An 8,073-nucleotide genomic window follows, 5' to 3' on the forward strand; every position below is an offset into this window, starting at 1 on the left:
CAAGTGGCCACTTTCGGGGTCACCCCACCCTTTTCCTCTTCCCCTACCTGTTACCTGCAGTTCTTAGGTCCCTCTGTGCTGCCAGGTGGTGGTGGTGACAGCCACTGGGGCGGAACGGGGTGGGGTATCCCAGAGGCTGCCTGATTTAAGGCTGAGGATGGGACAGATGTGCCAGGCCCCAGGGCTCAGGCTTGGGGTGAAGTTCTGCTGTGAGAGGCAGATGGTGCCCCGGCAGCAGAGGGGAGGGGAGCTCCTCCACCTCGGCTCTAAGTGGGACCTCCTCTGTCCTAGGCCCTGCCCATGTGGGTGGGGTTTGCTCCTGCATCTTGCTTGGGAGGGCAATGACTAGGCTTGAACCCTTCCTGCCTCCATTAGGGCTTAGTCTCCCCACTGTCCTCTCCCCATCCCCAGTCCATCCTGGAGCCCAGAGTGGTGGCCTCCGCCCCTTTCTTGAGATTTCCAGAGCACACTGTCCACAGCACAATTTGGATGATTTGGAGCACAATTGCAAAGCACATCCCCCTCCTCTCACCTGGACCCAATTTCTCTCTAGCGGCAGCTTCTCCCCTGGAACAGGGTCCCTGGAGTTCAGGGGCCCTTGCGCAGGAAGCCTCATACCTGGGGAAAGAGATAATTCCACTGCCCTTTTGGGCCGCCACTCACCCTCTGTTGTGTAAGCCCAGCTATCCGGCCCATGGTGGTCGGGGTCACAGCAGTGCTGTGGACACTGGAGATTGCCAAAGGGATGGACTGAGTCTCTGCGCCCCCACCCCCACTCTTACTTTCCGGCCTACCCTGGAATAGGGCTGCCCTCAGAACAGGCTGGGAGGCTTAGAACCTGACCAGAGAACAAACGTCTGCAGTGATGGATGGGCCAATGGAAGGATGGGTGGTTGGACACACCAATGAGGGAGGGAGGGAGGGAGGGAGGGATGGGTGGATGGATGGATGGAGGGTGGGTGGATGGATGGTGGGTAAATGGAGGATGGATGGATGGATGGATGGATGGATGGATGGATGGATGGAAGGAAGGAAGGAAGGGAGGGAGGGGGACTGGCTGGGACAGCAAACCTTTCTGAGAGCTGTAGTGGGCGGGGAGGGCACAGGGCTAGGCCTCGTACCCTGACAGAGGGTCCTGAGTCACTTGTGACTCTGACTGCACTCAGCACTGGGGTAGGGGTAGACTAGGCCCAGGGTTCCCTCCTTCACCCCTTAGTCCCTTGCCCCCCTTACCTGGGGATCCATCCCCCACCTCACAATCTCTCTCACTTGCCCCTCCTCACGCCTCCCATTCCTGGCCCTCTCGGCCCTATCAGCCCTTTTGAGTGTGAGGGGAGAGGGAGGCCCACGTCTCCCCAGAGACACGAGCCTCTGGAGCACAGGCCCCCTCACCTGAGAACACCTCCTGCTGGGCCCCATGCCTAGTCCCACTGATTTAGCAAGAGGAGGGCAAGGCCCCAGGAGAGACTCTACTATATACTCTTCTGTGTATTCTACTTCTATTGTATATTCAATCTGTACATGTGAGTGTAAATGCTGTTAAATGACAAGCCCAATATTACACTGTGGCTGCTGGACTATTTTCATCCTCAGTGCTGCACAGATCTATTTTCATTGTATATTTGATATATTTTTAATTTTGTAGCTTGTGGTCAGGCCAGGCCCCAGCCTGACAGCCTGCAACAGGGCCTGAGCAGGGTGTCCTCTTGGTCCCCGCAGGCTGGGGTGTGCTCTGAGCCTTTTGCCATAGGCCGGGCCTGTCCCGGCTCTGTCTCTGCTATTAGTCGTAGGGCCCAGAGCTTGGTGTTCGTGTGTGCGTGTATGTATGTGGTGTGTGCACATACGTGGGTGTGTGTAGGGTGCTGATTTGTGAACCCCAGTGCTCACCTTGTTCCTGAAGACCTCGATCCTCCCTGCCTCCCCCTCCTCTCTGCCAGGTCTCAGGGCAGGGCCTACGGGAAGCCCCCAAATTTATTTTCCAGGCACCTTCTTGCTGTCTCCGCTGGAGTCACAAGCTCTCCATCCTGAGGAAAGTCCGGGGCTTCTTAAGATGTTGAGGCCCCCCTATAGGATCCCTCCCAGGGCCGTGGCCTGCACTTGTCTTTGAGATTTGAGACAGTTCTGACAGTGCTCAGAGGGAACCACTGTCCTCGCATGTGCTTCTGACACACTCGCCTTCGCTTACTCCTTGGGAGCTGGAAGTGGGGCGAGGCCAGGGCAGGTGGGGCCTCAGACAGGTAAGATCCAGCCCCAGCTTTCCTGGGGGAGCAGGAGGTGGCCTACGTCCAGCGCCATAGGAGACAGCGGACTCCAGGGCAGGGGTGTGCCTGAGAGTCCCCGGGTCCCTGCCCTCCAGCCCGATCACCAGCTTCCTGCTCAGGGAGCCGTCTCCACTGAGGCGACTTGAAGCCTGAGGCCTGATGGGGCCAGACAGTGGGGCACACAAGTTGATGCCAGTGAGGTTAGCTTTGCCCTCCAGCAATAAATCTGCAGAGACTGTTGCTTTCCTAGTGCCAGGAGACGCCCTCCTGAGCCAGCCTGCCACAGGCCGTGAGGCTGGGTGCCAGAAGCCACGTGGTCCCAGGCCAGCCAGGCCTGCAGCATTCTGGGCAGGGGCTGCCCTTCTGCGTGTCCTCACAGCTGCCCCCCGCCACTGCCCCTCAGAAGACTCCCCCCAGTGGAAGAAAAGACTCAGTAGACTGGAAGGCACCTGACTCCCTGAGCGTCCACTCGGCCCTGAAACTGGGGGTCTGCTGCCCCTTCCCTGGGGCCTAAGGACTGGGGCTGGGGAGGAGGGCCCAGGGTCCCCCTCATCCCAAGCACTGCTCTGTGTGGACCCGGGTGCACACAGTGAGCTCTGGCGCAAGTTCAGAGCAATTCAAATCCATGTGCTCATGACCAGCCAGAGCCCTGGGGAGGTCAAGACCACTCAGCCCAGAGGAGGGGAGGAGGCACTGTCACCCTGGAGCCCCTTCTTCCTCTCTACTCCCCCCATGGTGTGCAATAAAGCGTCTGTTCTTACCAACCCCTCTTGCCTTTCTGAGCGGCCGGGATCAGGGAGAGGGCGTGGGGGAAGTGTGGGGGTGAAAGCTTGGCTGGGGTGCTCTGGGAGCTGTGGGAGTGGCTGGCTGGCTGGGGACTTGGGAGTATGAGGAGGGACGTGTATTCTCTTAGGCATTGTCTGGTCCTTGTAGCAGGCGTCACTGGGCTCCAAGTCCTCTACACATTCAATCTCGTGAGGGTTTCAGCAGCTCTCTGAGGAAGGTACAGTGGGCCCTTGAACGACGTGGGTTTGAACTGGACGGCAGGCACCACTTATACATGGATTTTTTCCAATAAATAGCCTTCCATATCCGTGGGTTTCACATCTATGAATTCAACCAACCATGGTCAAAGACAGAATATTCCATCTGCTGGGAAGCCTGCACTGGCCTATGCCATTTTCTATGAGGGAACCGACCATTCAGGAGCTTTTGACTGCGTTGTTCAAGGGTCAGCTTGGCGTCCAGATTTTTGTCCAGGTTTTCTATTTGAGGAACATGAGGCTCCATTGATGTGAGGACGATGTTTGGTGTCCACTTGCCGGGCCTTAAGGGGGAAGTTCCTGCCCTGCCTTACTGCCTGGAAGAGCTTTACCTGTCAGCTCTGCCGGGGTGGGGAGGGGAGGCCCACCTCTGGGAAGGGCTGGGGACTGGGGAGGCCTGAGAGCCAGGCAGGGGACAGCAGGGGACTCAAGGGTTCGCAGGAACCAGCCATGTTCTAACTTGTAAAGAAGAAATATGGGGTTTGTTATTACCTATTTTCTCAAATTTCAATCTCAAATGTTTATTAAGCACCTAAGGAGCTGGTGGTAGGGGGAAGTGCTTCCTCTCACCTTACCCTCAAGGAGCACAGACACTGGCTTCTGGGGAAGGGGAGAGGCCCCACCCCCACCGCACCCTTCCTCAGCCTGGAAAGATGCTGCTCCCAAGGTCCCCCAAAGAACTTTCTATTTCCTTCTCCTGCCAGAGGAGACAGTGTTGTTTCAGGAATGGCCAGCAGGTGGCAGGAAACCCCGTCTATCCAGATCTTGGTCCCTGTGCCCTCTACTTGCTCCTTTGTGAGTTAGTTTGTTGAACGGAACTTTATTTTTTTAATTGGTTATTTTTTTAGAGAGAGAGGGAGAAAAGGAGAGGAGAGAAGGAGAGAGGGAGAGAGACCTATCCACTTATTGTTCCACTTATTTATGCATTTATTTGTTGATTCTGGGATTTGCCCTGACCAGGGATCGAACTCACAACCTTGGCTTTTCAGGACGACACTCTAACCAACTGAGCTACCCGGCCAGGGCTGAACAAACATTTATTAAGCATCCACCGTGACAGGCTCTGTGGCAGCGATGGATATACAAAGATAAGTAAACCATCCCCCACTGTCCTGAGAATGGGAAAGGGAGCAACCCCTCCTCCCCCCACCCCCCTACCCTGACCCCAAATCTCCTCATCTAGCTCTCAAACGGGAGTATCTTGGTGCTGGAAATGTCACTTGTTGAAAATTTCTTCAACCCTTTGGCTGAAGGTAATGCTTTTGGTTGCAATGTCAACCCTCCTGTTCCGAGTGCCCAGGATTGTGCGAATCTCTTAGAATATACAAAGATCAGGCAGGGGCCCCTGCCCTGCAGAGGCCGTCGTGACCTGACATCAAAACCTGCCACTCTCACGCCCACGGGTGCTAGGCACACTGTCGCCTTTACTTACACTGTCTTACGTAGGAAGAAACCTGGGAAATGAGGGGAAGACTACATCTGTCCCTCAACACCAAGCACACCATTAAGGTTACTCCATGCCGGGCACAGTGCCAGCCGTGGAGCCGGAAGACAGTGCTGATCCACGCGTGGCTCCCTGGGTGGGAGCTGGTGGGTGCTGAGTCTCCCTTGTTCCCAGGCTGACCCAGCCGGGCAGAGTCCCTGGACCTCACGCGCACTCAGAGGAGCCAGAGCCCTGCCTTCCCCTCCAGACCGTGGCTTCCCCTTCCCCAGGACAGTGCTGGAGGGGCCCGGGTCCATCGGGACTAATTAACTATTCTAATGCAATGAACCAGTTTTGCTGGAATTTAGCCCAGGTGGGAGGAATCTGTACAGCTCTAGATGGAGACACGCTGAGTGCCAACCAGTCTTGCCAGCTGGGCCCTGAGCTAACGTAAGTGTGTGCGCATGCTCTCTGGACGTAGTCTACCCCAGCAGCCCTGAGCAAGAGGGCTTTGGGGGTCCACTTAGCTGGCCCTGGCTCTGTGATTCCCACGAACACTGTTCTACATGCAGAAGCCACATGGGCCCCGCATCATTCTCTGCCCATGGCCCAATCCCAAGCCCAGCTCTGTCTCCCAGAGCTTGCTGCTGCTCCTTCAGCTGAAATCTCTTGAGGAGAACGTGCCTGTGAGCTGGCACTCAGGTCCCTTACAGTCCTTGGATTCCAGGTCCATGGTTCTTGAGGCTCTGAGTCCTGGCCAGGCCTGAGCTTGTGGCCTGCACCCTTCTGGTCCTTTCCCTTGAAGAGTTGGGCCATCAAAGGCCATCTTTGGAGTTCCCCAGAGCCCCAGATGCACCCTCACTAGGATTTTCACAGCAACCCAAACCCTGACTCTAGGCTGACCTCCACGGGCCATGGGCTGTTCTCTATGCAGGGCCCTCCCCAGGCCCCTCTTGGGAAACCTCTCAGCATCTGATTTGGAGTCCACCTGTCTCTGCAGGCTGCCTGGGGGTGGGGGTGGGATGCAGGGTTAAATCCACTGATAAGCAAACTGGAGGCTTGCAGCCTCCTCTCACCCCCCCTTCCCTTCTCCTTCTGTGAGGGTAAAGGCCCTATCTCTTCCCCTCAGTGATGATGACCGATAAAGCAATTCAATTAACCAGCTGGGGAGCAGGGCAGGCCTACAAAGGATGCTGGCTCCTTGACCCGACCCGAGGAAGAAGGGGTTGGTTCCTGGCAGGAGCTAGAATGCCAGTAGGGGGAGGCATGAGCAGCAATGGATAGGACCTTGCCTTGGCAGCCGTGGGGACTGCTCCTAGGCCTGGAGCCCCTCAAAACAAGCAGAGTCTAAAGAAGAGATTGGATGGCTCCTGTCACCCCATAGCAGCTGAACCCCACACCAAGCTCCCATGGGGAAAGGGGGAGGGGAAATGGCTTTGATGTCAGGTTCTCAAGCCCCCACCCCCCAGGGGATCAGCCTCAGCTCTGAGAACAAGGGTCTTATCTGAAGGGCTCTATAGAAGCTACAGGTGCTAAAAGCCCCCATCAGTGTCACTCTGGAATCAAACCTTTTCCTAGCCTTTGGTCAGACTTTTTTTTTCCTGGCCAGGGAAGCCAGCTGTGGCTGACACTTCAGCCTGAACTGGCTCCAAGACAGATGTTCCTGACAGCCAGAAGATGCCACGACACCCAGGGGACAATGATGGAGAAGAGGTGATAGCGGAGGAAAAGAAACTTGCAGATTTAGGAATTTCCAACTGTAATTGCTTCAGTCTTGCTTAAGCCTGTTGGTTATCGAGGTCTTGGAGGAATGGAAGGCAGGAGGGATGAACTCAGCAGGCAGAGTCCCAGATGGGAGAATTATGCTGCCAGAGATACAGGAGGCCCTGGCAATGACAGGAAGTCCAGAATCAGTTGTCACCCCCGCCAATTAGCTTCTTTTTCTCACCGCCACAGCCCAGAGCCGAGGTGAGATCTGGCGCAGGGCCTCCTAGCACCACCAGGGGGCAGCACCCGCACATCCACAGTAGACTCTCACCCCAGGCAGACCGGGCCCTCCTCCCCTTCCTGGGTCTCGGGCTTTGAGGAAATAGCATGACCTCAGATACACAGAACTGATGGGGACAAGCCCTCTGACGCCAGCTGCGATATACCCAACCCCCCGAAAACTCCAGAAAGGCCCAGGTAACAGGTTAGCCCAGAAAAAACATTCAGCAAGTGCTGAGGCCTTTTCTGGGGCCTGTGACCTGAGGCTGAGCTCCCCAACCCAGGAGCTCTTCAGTGCCCTGAGTCAGGGGCCCTCCGACCCAGGGCACCTTTATCCGGCTGTGTCTTCCAGGCGGGGCCCTCTGATTTCCTTGGCTCTTCCTGGGCTCCCTTACCCTCAGCCCCAGCTTTCTGACCTCCCCTTCAGGCTTCCTTTTTCACTGGCAGCTTTCTCCCTCTACCCATCTCCCCACGTGTCTATCACCACCTGCAAACCTCGCAGAATGAAAGGACCAAGAGGGCAGAGATTTCCTAGGGCAAGGATGGGGCTGGGGCTCTGTTTTATTGATTGATTTCCAGTGCCCGGAACAGCTTCTGGCACTTAGTAGGCACTCAAGAAATACTAATTGAATGAACAAATGACTCAGGAGTAGGATGGGTTTTCACCTCTCCCGCCCACCTCTCCTTTTCTTAGGATGACTGAGTTCAGGCAGCCTGAAGAACTGAAATCCGGGAGAGATCCCGAGGGAGTTTGCCAGTATCTGACCAGGTAGGAATTTACAGCTATTCATTAGTCGGTTCATTAATATCCTCGCTACTGTTCTTCCTTCCTCACTCCAGCTTCTGGCCACGCCTGGGTCTTCTCTTTCCAGTCATATTTGGAATTTTTTTTTTTGCTGCAGCAAACTCAAATGCAGACATCCGGTCCAAGAGGTGGGGGGACTAGATACAAAAGGGGTGCCAGTAAATGTGTTTCTGACTACAGTCCAGATGGTACCCACCTCCTCTGCACATTAGTATAGATTATCAAAGATCATTGTCATTTTGGTTTTCTGACCTCATTATTAGGTAAGACTTTTGCTTATAAGAATCCCTTGGATTGGCACTGGGCTTTTGACCCTTCCTCAGAGCACGCCCAGGCCCCTGTCTCATTTGTCCCAGCATCGCCAGGTACTCCTGATCTGGAAATCGATGGCGCACAGGTGTCCAGGGCAGGTGTGCCAGTCACCTTGCATTTCTGCCTTATGATCCTCCTCACATCATCTGACGGATATGGAAGCTGCCTGAAACTGCTAAAAAAAAAAATGAGGCTTAATTTAAAGATGTAGAAGAGGTTCTGGACTTAAAAACAAATAAAAAC

This window comes from Miniopterus natalensis, chromosome 19, assembly GCF_054644295.1.
Source record: "Miniopterus natalensis isolate mMinNat1 chromosome 19, mMinNat1.hap1, whole genome shotgun sequence".
NCBI classification, from domain to species: Eukaryota; Metazoa; Chordata; class Mammalia; order Chiroptera; family Miniopteridae; genus Miniopterus; species Miniopterus natalensis.